Source organism: Rutidosis leptorrhynchoides, chromosome 9 (assembly GCF_046630445.1).
Source record: "Rutidosis leptorrhynchoides isolate AG116_Rl617_1_P2 chromosome 9, CSIRO_AGI_Rlap_v1, whole genome shotgun sequence".
Taxonomy (NCBI): Eukaryota; Viridiplantae; Streptophyta; class Magnoliopsida; order Asterales; family Asteraceae; genus Rutidosis; species Rutidosis leptorrhynchoides.
This window is the reverse complement of record NC_092341.1, coordinates 82,598,682-82,619,881: the sequence shown is the minus strand read 5'-3', so window position 1 is coordinate 82,619,881 and position 21,200 is coordinate 82,598,682. Positions and strand designations below refer to the sequence as shown.

The 21,200-nt window shown below is 35.6% G+C and overlaps 1 long non-coding RNA gene across 1 annotated transcript; it reads right to left on the bottom strand.

Moving 5' to 3' along the window:
- Nucleotides 1-29: 29 nt before the first annotated feature.
- Nucleotides 30-4,647, bottom strand: LOC139866504 (uncharacterized). The gene is made up of 3 exons (XR_011765476.1): nucleotides 4,422-4,647; nucleotides 3,242-3,347; nucleotides 30-2,360 (listed from the first exon to the last, which is right to left on the bottom strand). It is a non-coding gene; the product is annotated as an uncharacterized lncRNA (long non-coding RNA).
- Nucleotides 4,648-21,200: the final 16,553 nt, after the last annotated feature.

Genomic DNA, 21,200 nt, shown 5'->3' with positions numbered 1-21,200 from the left:
CAAAGCAACCAACACAACAGTAATAATAACAATAATCACTAATATGGGAGTATCATCGTACAATAAGTTCGATAAGGTGTCACTCTAATATATAAAGTTAAAAAAATAAAAAAAAAATAAACTAATTTACCAAATGAAACACACGAACAAATAAAAAAAATGTCCAGCAAAAATAAAAGAATGCTAAGGGAGACGGGAATGCAGGACCGCATAAAATGCTATGGGTTTTTCTATCAGATCAGAGGGGTGATGCTCCTGGCGTATGCTCTCTAACTCAGCCAACACAACATCTCGATCATACCTAGGCAGTAGGTGTTACTTGGAATCCCTGCTGATGCACATAAAGATGCTCGTTAAGTTAGATCTAATCAGCTCGATATTCCAAAGCCCCTAATTAAAAAAATAAGTTCCTTTTGTATCGCCTGAATACCTATCATAACATTAGATAAAATGGTTGTGGCTACAAAATTGGCATCTTTTGTTTTAGGTTGTTGCACGCGCGCTCTATTTTGCAGCTAGTTACCTTGCCCTGGTTGTGGTGGTCGGCAAGGAGGAATAATCTTACCCGCATCAATGCCAATGTTGCTGTAGTGTCTCAAACTCCCATAGAAAGGGCTTGACCAGCCCGAAACGGAAAATCTTTCAACGTCACATATCCTTGTGACGAGTACTCACCAATGGTTGCAATGTTCGAAAGGGTTAGTTAATTACACCTCATATTACGATCGGTTAACGCCATTTCTAACTAAAAAAGTAGAGCCTCCACGGACAGTTAATTGGTCCTCTTTAGAAATAGTTGAATGAGGCGATGAAGTTCATCAACAGCGATTCAATTACATGGAAATCTTTAATAATAGGGAGTCTTACTTTTTTTAAAATTATATCAGGAATTTCACGCAACTTACGAGCTTGATGAGACAGTCGAAGAAATCTACAAGATATTCTGTATGACATGTCGATTAAGGGATTTAGTTAGAAGGATGTCTTTGTTCCAGCTGACGAAGAACTTGATTATTTACAATGTTAAGGTCCTATGAGCCATGTTTACATGTGGGTATTCAAAGTTGGCCATATAATTTTTATTTTTCAACACGATCTAGATATGGACCCGAGAACTTTGATCCGAAAAACATATCGCATTAAGTAATATCAAATAAGGTTAATCGGGTGATCTAACGGTTACTGGCATATTCAATTGACCATAAGAAAAATAACTCTCGGAACGTTTTCCACAAAATTTTTGGTACTTAGACAATATACGAACGAGATGCACGTGTGAGTATTCTCTGTAGTGTAGCATTTTTTATGTGCAAGTTCACCAAGGATCTCCGAAACACAAGCCCAATATGTATGTGGCTGACACTTTGTTTCTTTGAATGCTAAATTATAATGTGTGTTCAACTAGGCTCCATTTAGTATGTTACATGAGGAAGACAACAAATTTGTCGCGTGCAACTAGCTAAACACAGTAAAATCAAACACTCTTAAAGATTTAGCAATAAAAAACACAGCGACTAACACATATTGTGCTTTTACTTCGGATGCTATTAGCGGAATTACAAAAATAATATGTTACACCGTAGGAAATACTCATACATGTTTGGTTCTGTACATTGTCTAAGTACCAAGAATCTTATCTTTCTGATGGTCAATTGAATATGTCATTAACCGTTGGATCACCATATTAACCTCATTTGACATTACTTTATACAACATATTTTCGACATCATAATTCTGAAGTCCACATCTAGTACATGTTTCATGAAAATCAAAATTATTTGTCCATCTTTGAACATATGGACGAAAATAAGGTTCAAACAATAATCTAGCTTGCCTTCCATTACTATAAATGCCCAAACTCTTCATAAGCGGGAACAAACACATCCTTCCAACCAAACCCCCTAACCGAAATGTCATCGAGGCTCTGTTGCGAATTTTATTCGAATGTCTCATCAAAACTCGTAAGTTGCATATAATTTCTAACATAATTCTCAAAAAAGTGGATCTCGCAGCTCATACAGATTAACCCACTAATTAAATATTTTCAACTAGCCCTCGTAACTAAGTTGTTGTTCAAGAATTTGATGAACGTCATAGGCTAATTCAACTATTTCTAAAGCGGACCAATCAATGACCCATGAATGTTTTACTTTTTATTTAAAAGTGATGTCAACCGATCAAAAGATGAGGCATAACTGACTAACCTTTTCAGGAATTGCAACCATTGATTAATACTCACAGAGATACGTTCACTAAGATATGTGGCGTTGAATGATCTCCCGTTTCATCGGGAGCTTGAGACACCATAGCATCAAAGGTGTTCCTTGAGGTGTTTGCCTTCCTTTTTTTTCTAGGAAACACTACAAACAAGAAAGAGTACAATGTACAATATAATCATATGTTCCCACATAGCATGTAAAAGCAACCATAAAAAAAGAGGTTTTGCCCATGGGCTGATAACATTACTCATAAACATGTATTCCTACTTGAGTTACAACATGTGTATGTAAGCAGCAATCGGCCGCAAGAACCATGCATAAACCGAGTTGGGATTGTCATTTAAATTATTACTAATAAGGACCCTTCAAAACTAGACTAATCAAATAAAAAAACGTAGAATCAGTTACATAAATTTACAAAATTTAATGAATATGAGGCAAAATAAAAAACAATAAGGGTGAAACTTTCGAACGGAGCCGTAAAGCTAACGTGTTTTGATTTGCGATTAATGATCGCGAATAAAAAAATGCAAGAATATTGTATTAATATATATCTAGTAATTATTATATGTTCTATCCGCTTTTAGCGCCAAATTGGTAGTGTATGACTTCTAACTCTTTATTATTAGTATTAAAGACTCATGAGTCATACACTGACAAACTGTCGTTAAAACGGATAAAACGGATACAACATATAATAATTAGGAGATATACATAAATACAAAATTCTTGCAATCTTTCTAATCGTCATCACTAATCTCAAATCAAAACACATTAACTTTACGGCTCTATTTAAAAATTTCACTCTTACTTCTTTTCTGTTTTGATTTATTTTCATCAAAGTTTGTAGCTTTATGTAGCTGATTCAACATTTTTTTAATTAGTATAGTTTTGAAGTAATGGGGACAAATCAACTGTCCATGAATATTTTAGTTTTTACTGAGAAGTGATTTCAACCGATCACAGTATGAGGTATAAATGACTAACTTTTTCGAAAATTGCAACCATTGATGAGTACTTACAGAAATATGTGTCGTTGAAAGATCTTCCGTTTCATCGGGAGCTTGAGACACTATAGCAACAAAGGTGTTCCTTGAGGTGTTTGCTTTCCTTTTTCTCTAGAAAACGCTACAAACAAGAAAGGGTACCATATATAATATAATCATATGTTCCACTCATAAACAGATATTCCTACTTAAGTTAAAACATGTGTATTTAAGCAGAAATCAGCCACCAATTTGTTTTTGTGCAAGTTATATCATGAACACATAATTGGTGAAACCCCACCTCAAAACCATTTCATACAGTGCAATCATGGTACGTATGACAGCTCTTACAATTATAGAAAATACCAAAGCAAACAATTCCACCAAATTCGAAATGAACTTTAGGTTTCTCATATCACCAGTAAACAATCAAGCAAGCACTTGAAGAAATAAAAGTACTAAAATTATAGCAACAAGTGGCAGCAGTATCAAAACTAACAACTAAACAGTTGAGTAATCTACCCAATTAACAATTTTCCTGATTAAATCATTGAAACTATGAGCATATTGTGAGCAACTATTAGTTTTAATTAAGTCACCCACTTGAACATCTACACCTAAAATTCAACAACCCTAATTGCATTATAAATCAAGATTAAACAAAATGTTAAAAACATTGTGCAATTAACAGTACCAACGGATCTTCGGTCCAGCGGTACCGCGGTTACACTTGTGTACTCGCAGGGCTAGAGGTCTCGGGTTCGAACCTCGTCACCCGCTCTAGGAATTGAAATATATTCCTTGAAGGTGGCCCAAAGGGAAGGTTTTACCGACCCGCTCCGGACTAAGGTCCGGCCCGCCTACCCCTCGGGATGGTTTAAGGGTTGGATCCTCAGAGTGTGGTTCGGGTTTCCTGCCCGAAAGCGCGTGTGTGTGCAAATGATGACTAGGCTTCGGTCCGGACCGATGCAAGCTTGCCTTTCAAAAAAAAAAAATTGTGCAATTAACAGTAACGTAATCACAGAAATACATGTATTCATACAATAGAACACAAAACAACACCAAAATTCGATTTTTCAAATTTCACATAACCATCACAAACATATAATTGAGCAGTGTATACAGTAAATATCCATACAAAGATGATCAATGACATGTAATTAGCATGAGAAACGTTCAAATGACAGAATAAAGTAAAAAAGTGATTGATTGGTACCTTAGTCGTGATACAGGAACGAATTTGGGGTTGAATTAAAGTTAACTGGATGAGTATTGATCTGTTTTGGAGTTTAATTTTGGAAAGAAAAAAAAATGGAACAGAAGAGAGGTACTTAAAGGCGTGATAGGAGAAAACCCTAGAAAATTATTATTTTCTTTTTAAATTTTTTTTATTATACGATCTGGTAAAATCTAGGCTGTACGATATCCGTATTGTACCTGCGTTTGACCGCCGGGTTGGCCCGGTTTACATGATAATTGGACAAAGTAAATTCCAACAGCAGTTGAACACATTTTTAACGGTTGGACGGTGGGATTTCCGACACCCAACCGCCATTAAATCGCGGGGCACCAGCGTCAACTAGGCAATGGTATAGAATTGATCCGTTGGTAGAACTGATCCGTTGCCAACGGTCAATTTCTTTTTTTCTTTTTTTTTTATAAATAATTTATTTATCTTCTATATATACACTTCATTTATCCTCATTTTTCTCACACCTCTTTCACTCTCTTTCTCTATATTTTATAGTACAAATTCCCCACTCTATATTCACACAACTCGATGAAGGCTTCTCATTGGTCTAGCCCATTTTTGACAACTGCTCACAAATTGAAATCCAAGTCCACGGTAGCTTGTCTGTTTGGCAGCCCAGATTAATACAGTAGCCTGTAGCAACTGTAGCCATCTTCACAATTCTTCACCATCAGACATCAAGGCATGTGTTGTATGTCCTCTAACTTGCTTCCATCATCTTATCCTCTGTTTTCCCATTTTGTGTAACAAAAACACGCCACACTTTTTTGAAGCCCCATATTTCGGATCTGAATTATGTACTCACTTTTTTGAAGCCCCAACATCCATATGAAGACGATTGCATCAGGTATTTCTTCAGCGCCATTTGTAAGGTTTTCTTCATCCATTCTTGGTTTGCCCTAATTTTGTACTTCACTTTCGTTTTTGTTTAAACCTTCTAAACTATTTCATCACCATTAACAGATGCAGTTCATTAGGGGTTATGGTTTTAGTGGCTAAAAAATATAATTTCTTCTGTTGAAGGTTTCCTTCAAAGAGTATAGAAATAGATTGAAGAACTACAAAGGGGTTATGGTTTTAGTGGCTAATAAAGCATATTTTAATACTGAAGAGAGGTCCCGGTATGTTACGATTTACAATAAATTTAGTAGGATTTCATGTTTAGTTTGCACTTGAAAACTTATAATGAATGTATATTGTGTGTTATGGTAACAAAGATTTGTTTAAAGTGGCACTTTTATATAATCAAATGGTGCTTTGCAATTTGATTATTTGGTTTTTAATGTAATAACAAAAGTTTGTAAGTTGTATACTGTTATTTGTAACCCGTAAAGATACATAGTAGTTGACTTTTTGTTCGAGGTTTATTATGAGTACCACGTGTTTGATGAAATGCTTAAGTAAAGATGATAAAAATCATAGAGTTATTGATGTAAACACACACTTGGAGAACATGTGCTTGATCCTCTCTGTTTTTCTCTATAATTAAGAATCTACAAGATGATTAGATTTTGGTTATTGCAAATCCACTTTGAAATTTTGATCCTCTCTGTTTCTAACAAGTTAAAGTATTAGGTTTCTTCACTTTATATATTTTTAACAAATTGAATGCATACACTAACTTTTTTATGTAATGTGCATATGAAATAGAGTTTCAATTTTTTTACTTTTATTTTCAATTGTCATAGGTATATCATAATGGGTCTGATGCTAATTGCTTCTTTTCAAGTTCTCGATACAAGTAAGATTCTTCAAGGATGAGACCCAATTATATCCAAAAGTATGAGATACTTTTTAAGTTATTTAAATTATCATATGAAATAATTTGTGCATATTCTGCTCATTGTACATATAGCATGGATAATTGCATCAGCTTGAGATGTTGAGACAAAGCATGCATTATTATAAGCTCTCTACACCATCGCCTCTCGATTCTGCAACATCATCATGTAGTTTGAATAGGTATCCCTTCAACTTTTGCTTACTAAACTTTCATAAGTTGAACGTTCTTACTTCTTACTTCTTAGTTTCTGATTTATGTATTCATTCTTTAAAAAAGGTAGGTGTTCAATCTCTTACTGTTGTTGTATTCTTTTTTATTTTATTTTATCGCAGAGTATTGCAATATTGGGTTACTTTAATTAAGAGTGTTTGCTTTTCAAGGTACTTGATCATGAACTTTTTATGTATTCAGGTGTATCTTTTGTTAAGTGTTTTTAGAAAGTTTCTCCTCTAGCCAGGTTTGTAATCGACTAAAAAAGTTGAATCGATGCAAAAGTTCTTTTTTTTCCGCCGTTACTCTTCTTATTTTTTCGACTTCGTAGTTTTGACTTACACTATTGTGTGATGTCTATGTTTTTGAAACCATGAACTCTGTGTGCGTGCAGTTACTCTTCCTCTTTTTACGTATATCGATTTGATTGGGTGTATGCGTGCAGTGCAACTCACAGTAGTTCATATGCAGTTTACTATAGAATTAGATTTAGGTGTCAATGTCATTATGCTTGCTGATTTGTGTTTAGACGGTAATATGAGTTATATTTGCTCTTATAAGTTGCAATTGTTGTTCAAATGCAGTCTACCGGTAAGTTTGTAACCGTATAATAGTCTAGCATGTAAATTATGTGTGTATAGCCAACGACACAATCACAAGCAATTTCAGTAGCGAAGCACGCCCCCTTTCATCTTGTTCATACCATTTAATCAAAAAAAAAAAAAAAAATGTCCAGCAATCAAGGTAATTCCAACTTCCCCAACCAAGGTAATCCGAACTATTCCAACCAAGGCAATCTGAACTGTCCCTCAAACCATCCAAACAATTTACACAATCCCTCAAACCCATACTCGAGTCAATGGAATCCGTTTACCGCATTTGGAAACGTAAAAAACGCGTTTAAAAATTCATACGCTCATCAAACACAAATCCCACAAACTCAAGTCCCACAAACCCCATTGATGAGTCCCGAAGAAATGGAACAATTTTTGGCTTGGAAAGCTAGTCAATAACGTAGCGATTGAACACGCAATCGGTTCAAGACGAAATCCAACACCAAGGTCTCAACGTGTTTATAAGAAGTATAAATGATGAATGAATTCCTTGCCCTTCATTAAACGTGTCCATCAGTATATATACAAAAGAGATATCTTATCTAAAACCCTATGATGTAAATAAGGAAGAGATACATAAAATCTCTACAAACTTTATCTACAAGAAACATATCATCTAGACTCTTCTACAAATATATATACGACATATATACACAATATCTAATATAGCCCCTCAGTCAGAGCGGTAGAAGGACGAACGCTCAGACTGTCTCGAAAAGCGTCAAATAAAACACGCGGTAGCCCCTTAGTAATATGTCCGCAATCAGAAATCGAGTGGACACATGTGATACACGAACCTGACCACGAGCAACCTTTTCCCGCACAAAATGAATATCCATCTCAATATGTTTGGTACGTTGATGTTGTACGGGGTTGCCGGAAAGAAAGATGGCACTAACATTGTCACAAAAGACTAGTGTAGCTTTATTAATCGGGCAATTAAGCTCTAATAACAAATTTCGTAACCAACAGCTTTCGGATACGACATTAGCAACCCCACGATACTCCGCTTCTGCACTAGAACGAGAGACGGTTGGTCGTCGTTTAGAAGACCATGAGATCAAGTTAGCGCCCAAGAAAACACAATAGCCAGAGGTCGATCGTCTCGTGTCGGGGCACCCACCCCAATCTGCGTCGGTATAAGAAACCAGGTCACGTAAGGATGACCGATGTAAATGAAGACCATAATGAGATGTACCTTGTATATAATGAACAATATGCTTGAGAGCGTTCATATGACACTCCTTTGGATCATGTATATGTGTAGACAAATTTGTTGCACGGCGTAGGAAATGTCCGGTCGAGTAAATGTTAAATATTACAAAGCACCCGCTAAACTACGAAATTTCGTTGGATCAGAGTACGGTTTTCCATATGTAGAACTTAATTTCCCATTTGTGTCAACTGGCGTACGAACATATTTGCAATTCACCATACCAGCTCGCTCTATAATATCATTGGCATAACTCGTTTGATTCAAAAACAACCCTGTTGAGGTACGCTGTACCGAGATGCCCAAAAAAGAACTAATCGGACCAAGGTCCTTCATTGCAAATTCTCGAGAAAGAAGAGTCATTAGTTTCTCACGAAGAGAAGTAGAGGATGTGGTGAGAATTATATCATCAACATATAGCAAAATATATGCAATATCCGTACCTTTATGAAAAATAAACAGGGAGTGATCCATTTGACTATGTTTAAACCCAATAGTAGCCACAAAATCCGCAAACCTTTGGTACCACGCCCGCGGAGCTTGCTTCAAACCATACAATGAGCGCTTAAGGAGACATACATGATTCGGTCTTTGTTGATCACGAAAACCGTATGGTTGGTGCATATAAACTGTCTCACTTAACGAGCCATGAAAGAAAGCATTTTTTACATCCACCTGGTGAATATCCCAAGACTTTGACAGTGCAATAGACAAAACCATGCGTATAGTGGCCGGTTTAACTACCGGACTAAACGTCTCATGACAATCAACACCAATAGTTTGGGAGCGACCATCTCCCACGAGTCGAGCTTTGTATCTCTTAAACGAGCCATCCGACCTCATTTTATGGTGGAAAATCCACATACTTCGAATAACCTGCATGTTAGTAGTCCTAGGTACAAGAATCCACGTCTTATTATCCAATAAAGCTTGAAACTCATCGGTCATGGCTTGGTTCAAATTGAGATCAGAAAAGGCCTCGGCTGGGTTAGAAGGGATATGAGATATAGAAGTTGTCGCGGAGAGATTGAAAGGAACCTTGGGCTTGTGAATACCGGCCATGCTACAAGTGACCATTGAACGTGAAGGTGGTGGAGCTGGTGATGGAGAAGTATTGGCAGGTGAAGTAGGAGGGATAGTTGAAGGGAGTGAAGAGGGTGGTGTGGATGAGGAGCTCGACTCAGGAGAGACTAAGTCAGGAGAGGTGGATTGTATTGGAGAGGTAATGGAGGGTGTGGAAGGATGATTCGGATCAGTGGTAGTGGGTCCAGAAGTTGTAAGTGGGATAGATTCGGTGCGTGGGCTGGAGGGTGTATTTGGGCTGGACACATGCGAATGGGTCCCAGAGACAGGAGGAAAATAAATGTATGGATGGACAGGAGTTTGTAAGAAAGTGTATTTTGGAGGTGACGGGTTCGACAGTTTGGCAGACGGAAAAATAGACTCGTCAAAAACGACATGTCGGGAAAGAATGATACGTTTGTTGAAAAGATCAAAACATTTGTAGCCTCGATGTTGTGTTGGATAACCCAGAAAAACACAAGGAGTAGATCGGGGTTGTAATTTGTTGATTGTAGAGGATGGTATTAACGGATAACACAAACAGCCAAAGGTGCGTAAATGATGATAGGAAGGGGTACGGTTGAATAGTAAGTGAGTAGGAGTGTGGTAGTTAAGGAGCTTACTTGGAAGAATGTTGTGAATATAGGTTGCCATTTCAAGTGCATGGTGCCAAAAAGAAGGAGGAATAGAGGCATGAGAAAGTAATGTACGAATAATATTATTGATGGCACGTATTTTGCGTTCAGATTTACCATTTTGAGAAGAAGTGTAGGGGCAGGAAAAACGAAATTGCATACCATTTGTGGCTCAAAAGCGATGAAAACCATTATTGTTATATTCTTTGCCATTATCACATTGGAATGTTTTGATGTCTTTTTCAAATTGAGTTTTAATAAGTTTGCTAAAAGAAGAAAAGATGGAGAAAACATCAGATTTGTTTGCAAGAGGATATGTCCATAAAAAATTAGTGTAGTCATCAAGAAATAAGATGTAGTAGCGGTGTCCTGCGCTACTTAATATATGTGAAGTCCATAGATCGCTATGAATGATGTCAAACGGAAATAAAGTGCAATTCATAGAATCAAAGAAAGGTTGTTTTATTGATTTTCCAAACACACAAGCTTGACAAGTAGACGGTAAAGTAGACGAAGTACAATGAATATAATTTTTATTCTTAAGGGAACTTAAGACATTAGCGCCGGGATGCCCTAATCGTTGATGCCATAAGTCTGAAGTATAGGCAACAAAAGAGAGATGCGAGTGTAGTTGATGTAGAACGGAAGAAGTGAGTGGATAAAGATCGCCGGTGCTGTTACATCTGAGGATTGGTGTTCCCTTCCGGTAGTCCTTCACAGTGAAACCAAAAGGATCAAATTCAAGAGAAAGATTATTGTCAGTAGTAAGACGACGTACAGAAATAAGATTTTTAATAAGTTGGGGTGCATGGAGAATATTACGTAAAAGAATGGGTCTCGATTTGTGATGTATTTTAGAGTGACCAAAACCTTTTATAGGGATACCATGACCATTCCCAACAGTGATGAATTTAGACAAGCTCAAAGGATAATATGATAGGAAAGTACCATGATTATTTTTCATATGAGACGTGGCTCCAGTATCCATATACCATGTATCATCAGGGGGGTTTAATGTCATAGTATGGAGCGCATTTTCAATGTCGGTTGCACAATAAGAACCTGCATCAGACATAGTGTTAGTTTGGGCCTGAGTTGGCCTTGGGCCAAGTATACCTGTCTGTGGTGAAGGAGTCATGGGCCTGGCCCAACCAGTCGTGGGATATGGGCAGGGTGGTATAGCCCAATTTTGCTGATTCCAGTTCCAGGGAGCATAAGTTGACCATGGTGCGATGTTGTTGTTATATCCACGACCACCACGACCTCTATTATTCGAGCCACGACCACGATAATTTCCACGGCCTGAACCACTTCCTCTGTGAGAAAAGTTACGAGCAGAAGGGTTGTCACTTGATGCAACATGTTTCGGCCCACCAGAAGAGGGATTAGTCGACACCACCATAGCAGCCTGTGAAGTCTGATTTTGCTTGTTCTTCTGTGTCTCCTCCAATAACAACATAGACCTTTCTTCATAAAAAGATGGCAGCTTGTTGCGATGAGTGATAATCGATTGAAGAGTAGCATAAGAGTCGTTGAGTCCGGTAACAAGTTGTAGTACAAGGCGGTCATCTTCAACTTTTTGGCCGACATTAGCAAGTTGATCGTTTAACACCTTCAACTCTTGACGGTAATCAGAAGCATTCGAGAAGTTCTCGATGCTGGTATTTGTGAACTGGTGTGTTAGATGAACAGCCCTAGAGTTTTGATTGTCATGAAACATGTTCCGTAGGCATTCCCATGCCTGCTGAGCAGTGGAATCAGGTTTGAATATGGTGCGCAGAAGATCGTGTGAAATAGTCCCGTAGATCCATTGTAAAACAATAGCATCCAATCGATCCCATGAAGCTTTACTTTTATCAGGTGACTTATCGGTTTGATCAGAAGAAGAAGAGACCGTAGATGATGAATCAGTTGATGGAATGATGTGATCCAGAACTTCATAAGCTCGACAATGGATTTGAAAGAGACCGGCCCAGAAAGAGTATTGACTTTTCTCCATCTCGAGAGTGATGGGAATAAAGTTTTTGATGTTGTTGACGGTAATAGCCGGATGAAGTTTAGAATCTGCCATATTGAAGTAGGACAGTAAAGAAAAATTGAGAAGTAGAAGATGAAGAAGGGATCAAAAGAATGAAGATTCCTATGCAACTGATACCATATAAGAAGTATAAATGATGAATGAATTCCTTGCCCTTCATTGAACGTGTCCATCAGTATATATACAAAAGAGATATCTTGTCTAACACCCTATGATGTAAATAAGGAAGAGATACATAAAATCTCTACAAACTTTATCTACAAGAAACATATCATCTAGACTCTTCTACAAATATATATACGACATATATACACAATATCTAATAGTGTTCGAGATAAAGGAAAAGGAAAGTTGGTTGAGGAAGAACCGAGCAAAAAAACGAGGGCAAGACCTAGTGGAGTCGTGATGAACCCGTGGACCGAGCAAGATGAGTTACGTTTGGCGAAGTCTTGAGTTCATACTTTCGAAGATTAATCAAATGCAACGACCAAACCGGTATATATTTATTTAATACGTATACATATACAATATTTATTTTATATTTAATAAATATATATGTTTCTGTTCACAAATATATATATATATATATATATATATATATATATATATATATATATATATATATATATATATATATATATATATATATAATCAATAGGGAAGCACTTTTTTGGGGGAAGTAATTTTTTTCGTTTTTTTAGAAAAAAAAATTTCAAGCATCAAATTTAGGTGAAAATATGAACATTTGAAAAAGACACTTTGTGATGAACGTTATTATTTTAGCGGTAAAACGCTCGAAGAAAAAAATAAAAACATTCAATGCATTGAATGTTTTGATTCTGATTTTTTTTAAGGGGTTAGAAACTAGGGTTTAGAAATTAGGGGGGTTAAAAATTAGGGTTTAGCTATTAGGGTTTAGAAATTAAGGTTTTGGGTTTAGAAATTAGAGTTTATGGTTTATAAATTAGGGTTTAGATTGAATATTTTAACACGAACCCAAAACCCTAAACCCTAAAATCTAAACCGGGCTAAATTTCGAAAAAAACACTTCACACAAGATGAAAACAAAAAGATGCAAATAAACTCAGAATCAAAAGATTCAATGCATTGAATGTTTTCATTTTTTTTCCGAGCGTTTTACCGCCAAAATAATAACATTCATCACAAAATGTCTTTTTTAAATGTTTATATTTTCACCTAAACTTGATGCCTGAAAAAAAATAAAAAAAAAACGAAAAAAATTTACTTCCCCCACTTCCCCCCAAAAAAGTGCTTCCCTCTTGATTATGACCCTATATACATATGCATATTTAATTTAATATTTATATTATATTTATGTTATACATATACATATACGGTTAACATATACATATACAATATATTTATATTATATTTATGTTATACATATACGTATACTGTTATACATTTCGTATAAATATATATATATAAATATATATATATAAATATATATATATATATATATATATATATATATATATATATATATATATATATATATATATATATATATATATATATATATATATATATAATTCGTTTTATAATTTTAGGAGCGTCGTTTTGGTTTTTGGTTATGGATGAGTACAACTCACGAAATCCGCCATGTACTCGATCAAAGGATGCGTTGTCGTCTAAGTGGACGAAAATGAATGGCAAATGCCAAAAGTATAATAGTATTGTTATTCGTTTGAAGAAAGATTAGCGAAGCGGCGATAACGACCTTGATTTTTCGTATGTGGTGTGATCAACAATATATCGACGAGAACAGTGGAAAGAAGTTTTGTACTTATCAATTGTGGAATTTTTTGAAGGACAAGTCAAAGTGGCTAAATCCCGATCCCGTTGTTATCGATACGAGAAACAAATGACGTGAGACCGTAGTTATTGAAGATACTGGTGAGCCAATTAATTTGAAGGAAGATGTTGCAAGTGTTGATGAAAATCCGAATGCGGGAATGTATGGTCCCAAACAATTGAAGAGTCCAAAAGGAAATCCAAGAAAATCAAGGAACAAGTCGTCCGATTCCAACCCTTCATCCCATTCATCTCGTGAGTCTCTATGTGTATCGGTTAAGGAAAACTTTGAACTTACGCCCAACCTTAGAAAGAAGTATTATCAAGATAAGCAACTTGAAATGCGTTTAATGATTTTAAACATAGCTCCCACCGATGCCGACATGGAACTAATTTATGACCTTAAGGAGCAAATTCGACGTGAGACTCGTAGGTATTTACAATCGGGATCGGGTGCGAATGATGACGAAGGCAGCGAATCGGAGTAGACGACGAATAATCAAGTTGTTTGTTTTTTTTTTTTATTTCAATAAGTTCTAATTTATTTTTTATTGTATTGTTTTTAAATTAATGTAATGGACTTTTAGTTTTTATTTATTTATGTTTTTAATGTTTATTATATATTAAATAAAATAAATATTCATTAAGACAAATAATTAAATTTAAAATTTAAAAATAAAATTGAATTTAACACTGAAATTTAACACTGAACGATTTCCTCTGTTTTGGTCTCAGTGTTAAGCTTAACACTAAGATTTAACATTGAGCCCAGTATCACGACTCATAGTGCTCTTACAGTTTTCGGTTTAGATTTGGTTTGTAAAATTAACATTTTGTTTCAAACCGAAAAATTGAATAAATATACTTTTATTTATGGTATATATATTAAATATTTAATTTAATTTATTATAAAATTTTAAGTATGTGATATCTTTTATTTGTTTTTGTTTAAGTTTGATGTTTTTATTGGTTTGATTTCAATTTAACAATTGAATTTGTTTATTAGTTACTTCGTATTATGAAGTTTTATACTTGGAAACTTAGTTGTTGGTGATTTCATTTTTATTTTTTGTGCTACTTCATTAATATAGTTTAGATTGTAAATATTGGTTGTATACTCTTGGGCTAATTCTCATACAGTATGTTCATCTTGAAATATTGTATCAATTGTATACTTTTTTGGGACAATAGTTTGGGATCACCCAAAGGGACTAAACCACTTACGCGTTCATCTCCCGTATCAATTGTATAGTTATTGTTTAACCAATAAAATATGTTTGCTTTTATTAAAAAAATATATGAAAAACTACACACTTTTTATCCAAAAGTTTTAATTTGATTTAACCAAAACCAATCCATGTAAACCGATTTCTTGTTTGGTTGGATTGGTTTAGTTTTGTCAAATTTGGTTTGGTTATTGGTTCTCAAAAATATTCTTGAAAATCGAATAAACCACGTAAACCATAAACTGACCGAACGAGATAGTTTCAAACCTATTAATCCGAAAATCAAAATGAAAATTAAAAAAAAAAAAATTCAAACAAGATTTATATTTGACTTTTAGTTCACCTATTGATATAAACAAACCATACCTTTCATTAATCAGTAACACTTACAATTACATGAATCGAAGTTAATCCATAAACTAAATCTAACTATCCCTATCAATCATATATTCACATCAAATGGATATATAGGAACAAAATCACTCACAATTAATAGCACAAGATGTGTATTAAACCAAAACACTCAAACTAGATTAAATATGGAGAGAAAGAAAGAATCGATCTGATTGAGAAGAAATATATAAACTGAACGAATGAATCTATCCCTAACTAGGAGCAACTCGAAGTTAAGTTTATATACTCCTTGAGTTCACTAACAGGCTCTTGAAATGTGCTAATATCATGGGCCTCTTTAGACTAAGCCCATGAACCAAATAAGAACAAACACTCCAGCCTAGCAAGGCAATTAGATTTGCTTCATATTATAATAAGCATCCTCATACTTTGAACCAGAATAAATAAGAAAAAAGTTTGTTTTTTTTAGCAAAAATATTACTCCGTAATATGTATATATAGTAGACCCGAAGATCCGGTAGTACAACAGTTGGCAGATCGTGACGATCTGTTGTTAAAGTAACTTATCATAAACGATCAAAACACATTGGTCATCGCTCTGTTCGTTCTAAATAATATGAACGACTACAATGAATACATAGTGAACACATTAGAATTACAATTGGGATTACATAAAAATCAAACCACCAAACCTAAGCCTACAAACATATACATAAACTCGACCCCGTTTTCGACCCCACATCATCCCCCGCAGAATCCGCAAATTCAAACTAATCACCGGACAACCCAAGAACACATAACCCAAGGCCTATTCACCGAAGTCGATTAAGTCAACAACGCCGACAACATCAAGCCCACAAAAGATCCAACGATGGAAAAAATAAAATGAATGAATCAAACTCGCGGCAGCCGAACAGCTCCAAATGCATAATCAACCCGTAAAGGAACCAGTCATCTTCACCAATTTTCTAAGGATATTTACAAACCCCAGACTCAAGCAATTCAAAAGCAGCCGCCAGCAACAACCGGCGGCCGCCAGCGACAACCAACCGCAACCAACACCATTTTAAGTTACCAACTACCAAATATAAAACTGCAACATTCAAAATATTCCATGACTGTTACACTTTAAGCTTTAGACATTCAGTATTCCATAACACAACAACTCATAGACCTGCAGATAGTTCTAGAAACACCCGAAGTAAGTGTACATAAATAAAGATATTCAAAATAAGTTTGTTTGAGTATTATTTTGAACAGTTTCAGTTTTATTTCAAATTTTAATATGAAATATGATTTTCAATTTTACTTTTTGTGAATTCTGTTTAACCGAAAATCGAATTCAAAATCGAACCGATTATGTTTACTTAAGTTATATTCAAACCATACATGAACACTTGCTCTACTTTCTTATATTTAAAATATGTTTACTCTCTGGCTTAAATTGTTTAAACTCGGTTATAATCAAGCTCTTCATGAGCCGTGTTTGAGAAACTACCAAGTACTAGGCTCATTTACACCTAAATATGCTTGAGACGAGTACCAACGGGTACGTCTTTTATTCTGTCGTTCTTTTGAAAATAAAGATACTATAGGGAGTGCTTCGCCAATTACGTCGTTAAAAGGCATATTTGGAGTTCGTCTATATCATGAAATTGAAAGACCCAATGGAATGGGAGTATTTGTCATTACTTGCCCATCATCCATTTTATATATTATTTTATCATTACATTTTTATATTTGATAATAGTAAAAATAAATTAAGTGTGTCCAATTTTTTTTTATTATTAAAAAAGACAAAATTGCGCCGTTGGTCCATGATGTTTGCATCAGAAAAGCATGGATAACCTCATCTATTTTTTTGGCGCCGTTAACCTTCAACTTTTGAACTTTGACATGGATGACCTTCAGACTAACTCCCGTTAAATTCAAAGCGTTAAGTTTCCTCACGTGAGGGTAAATTAGTCCGCACAGTATTTCCTTTCATTCATTATACGTAGTAACATATCCCGCTAAAATACATTCAAGCTCGTTCATTTATCCCCAATTCCCAAACCCTAATTTCAAACGAACGGCTCTACTGAATATAATGAAATTGAATATCAAAATGGTTCAATATTGGCGTGGTCGTGATGTTGTGATTACCAATTCGTGATTACTACTTCGTGATGAAAATAGAGGTTTACAATCCATGGCGTATATTTTCATATATTAGAATAGAATATCATAGTGATGAAAAATACGAGTTCAAGGTCTGCTAGACTCAAAAAATCAGAGTGACGCAAAAGCCAAAAGTGCACAAAATCAAGCTACAATGCTGAAGCTTATGCTGTTTTTTAGTTGGTTAGGGTTTGCTATGTATGTTTATGTAACACCGTACATTTTTTTTATCACAGCGGAAAACTTATTTATATAATACAATGCGAATACGTAAAAGACATATGTATTACATGTCACTATATAAAATCTCGGTGTTACGTTAAAACATTAACTTCATGGTTTTTATCTCAAAAGACACGACATCAGAGTTTCCGACTTGTCAAACATATCTTCCAACCGTCCATTCCCATTCTATCAGCAGTACCTAAACCTGCAGGGAAATAGATGTGGGGGATTAACATGAAGCTAAGTGAGTACGACTAACTACAGGCAATAGTATATAGGAACCGTCATACTAATCATGTCACAAAATATCTAACACACAAACATCACCCAAGTGCCGTCTACAGAGACTCTGGCGGCTCGGCCAAACCATTAACCACCAGCTGATCGGACTGGGGCTTACCAGAAGTTCCTCCACCACCGTGTTGTATAGACATAATCCACACGCGATGGACGCGTCATTCACATATATATACACCACGATTGTCTAGGCTACCACAGAGGAACCCAACCCGCAGGTTGATCTCTCCTACCGAGGCTACCACACAATAGGGACGCACTAGGATCCAGCAGACAAGCATCAACTAACATGCAGTCGTCACAACGTACTAACTAACTGTATCAGTAAGTATAGCTAACAAGCATGGCAATCATAATATAACATGCTACTCTATACTATGTTCTCCAGTTAGTCCCACTCACCAAATACCAGCAAACAAGAAGGTATTCAGTTATCTAATCACTGAACCTTCTCTTTCTCCTTTTCTCCTGAGAAAACATATACACAAGTTAGTTTATGTCCGGTAACACCAAATAACACAATATAAAATTTTTTGTATCAAAAAGCGTTTCAAAATTTACATCCTGAACATCAAAATACAAACGGGCAGCATAACGGCTAAAAATCAATACTTAGGTAAAATATTCTGCCCTGGACACTCAGTCGGTCGACTGACTCTTACAGTCGGTCGACTGTCGACACAACCGGTCGACTGACCTTCCCAGTCGGTCGATTCATTTGGTATTACATTAATCGACCGTAGGTAAATCTCAGTCGGTCGGTTCACTCAACAGTCGGTCGGTTGTCTTCGTCAATCGGCCGGTTCAACCCTCAGTCGGTCGACTGTCGACCGACATTCGGCCGACTGTGTTCATCTTCATCAGAAACTGAACAAAGGCTACGGACTTCATGATGAAATCCTCAAATCTCGATCTAGAGCTCGTTTTAAACACCAAAATCGACCACAACTTGTTCACTACTTGTTATAGACTCAAAACCCACAACAATTTGACCATAACAACACTTAAATCACTTGTTTTGACACAAATTCAAGCTTTTTACAAAACTCACACAAAACTATGAATTTAACAACGAATTAAACACAAAAACACATGTTACTTACCTTGATAGACTCAGTAAACGATAACAAACACGATTCTAACACCAATTTGAGCTCAAAATCAATGTTTAAGGATTAGGGTTTGATTGTAGGTGGAAGGGAAGGTACGGTGTGTGTGTGAGATGGTTCTGGAAAAATGCAAGAGAGAGACAGCACTAGTCACTTAATTGGGTTTAATTCCCACACTGTGCGATACACGGGTATTTATCAATTATCTGATATCTTTTGTACAATATTTGGCAACCCAAACGAAGTCCAAATTAAATAAACAAACCTGTTCTGTGACCCTTGTCACAAACTGGTCCTAACCACATCATTAAATAATAACAAATATTAAATAAAAATAAAAGCATATAGTAACACAATACTAACTTAAGGGCAAAATAGTAATCTTACAACTAGGCCCGATTGAGGATGTTACAAATCTACCCCCTTAAGAAGATTCCGTTCTCAGAATCTGGTCAAGGTCAAACAAATGGGGATAGCGCGCCCTCATTAACTCCTCGATTTTCCACGTCAAGTTAGAATCTAAACTGTATCGTCACTCCACTAACACCATTGGAATCTATTTCTTTCTTAACTTGGTGATTTTCTTGTCCACTATTCCAACCGGTTCTTCTACAAATTTCTTAGTCAAATCAACTTTCAAATCTTTCAACGGAAGAATTTGACATTCATCATCTACTTTACACTTTCTCAGATAACACACATTGAATGTGTTGTGAATTCCTGCTAACTCTGATGGAAGATCTAAAATAACAGTTTGATCATTCAGAATTTCTATGATTGGAAATGGCCCAATAAACCTCGGAGCTAGTTTACCACGTTTGCCAAATCTGATCACCCCTTTCCACGGTGATACCTTCAAGTATACATGATCACCTACATTAAAAATTACCGGACGCCTACGCGGATCAGCATACATCTTTTGTCGATCTCTAGCTGCTTTTAACTTCTCACGTACAATTTCAACTTTTTCTGCAGTTAACTGAACAATTTCGGGACCTGCAAATTGTTTCTCACCTGCTTCTAACCAACATGTCGGAGTTCTACACTTACGACCATACAACATTTCATATGGCGGCATTCCAATACTCGAATGATACGAATTGTTGTAAGCAAACTCTATCAGTGGAAGATGCAAATCCCAAGAACCACCATATTCTAAGACACACGCTCTTAACATGTCTTCTAAAGTTTGAATCGTTCGTTCACTCTGACCGTCTGTCTGTGGATGATAAGTCGTACTCAGATTCACACGCGTACCCAGATTCTGTTGTAAAATATTCCAGAAGTTCGATACAAACCTAGTATCTCTGTCGGAAACTATAGACAACGGTATACCATGCCGACTAACGATTTCTTTCAAGTACAACTCTGCCAAATCACTCAACGAGGCTGTTTCACGAGTAGCTAAAAAGTGATCACTCTTTGTTAAACGATCCACAATCATCCAGATCATGTCGTGTCCTTTCTGGGTTCGGGGTAACTTGGTTACAAAATCCATCGTTATATGATCCCATTTCCACTGAGGAATTTCTAACTGTCTTAGATGAAATGTCCCGTTTGTAGTGACCCGAACTTTTCCATGTTTATATATATTAATTGAGATTGATGTTTACATGATTAAATGTTTCCAACATGTTAAGCAATCAAACTTGTTAAGACTTGATTAATTGAAATAGGTTTCATATAGACAATTGACCACCCAAGTTGACCGGTGATTCACGAACGTTAAAACTTGTAAAAAAAACTATATGATGACATATATATGGTTATATATATAGTTAACATGATATTATGATAAGTAAACATATCATTAATTATATTAACAATGAACTACATATGTAAAAACAAGACTACTAACTTAATGATTTTGAAACGAGACATATATGTAACGTTTATCGTTGTAACGACATTTAATGTATATATATCATATTAAGAGATATTCGTACATCATAATATCATGATAATATAATAATTTAAAATCTCTTTTGATATTATAAACATT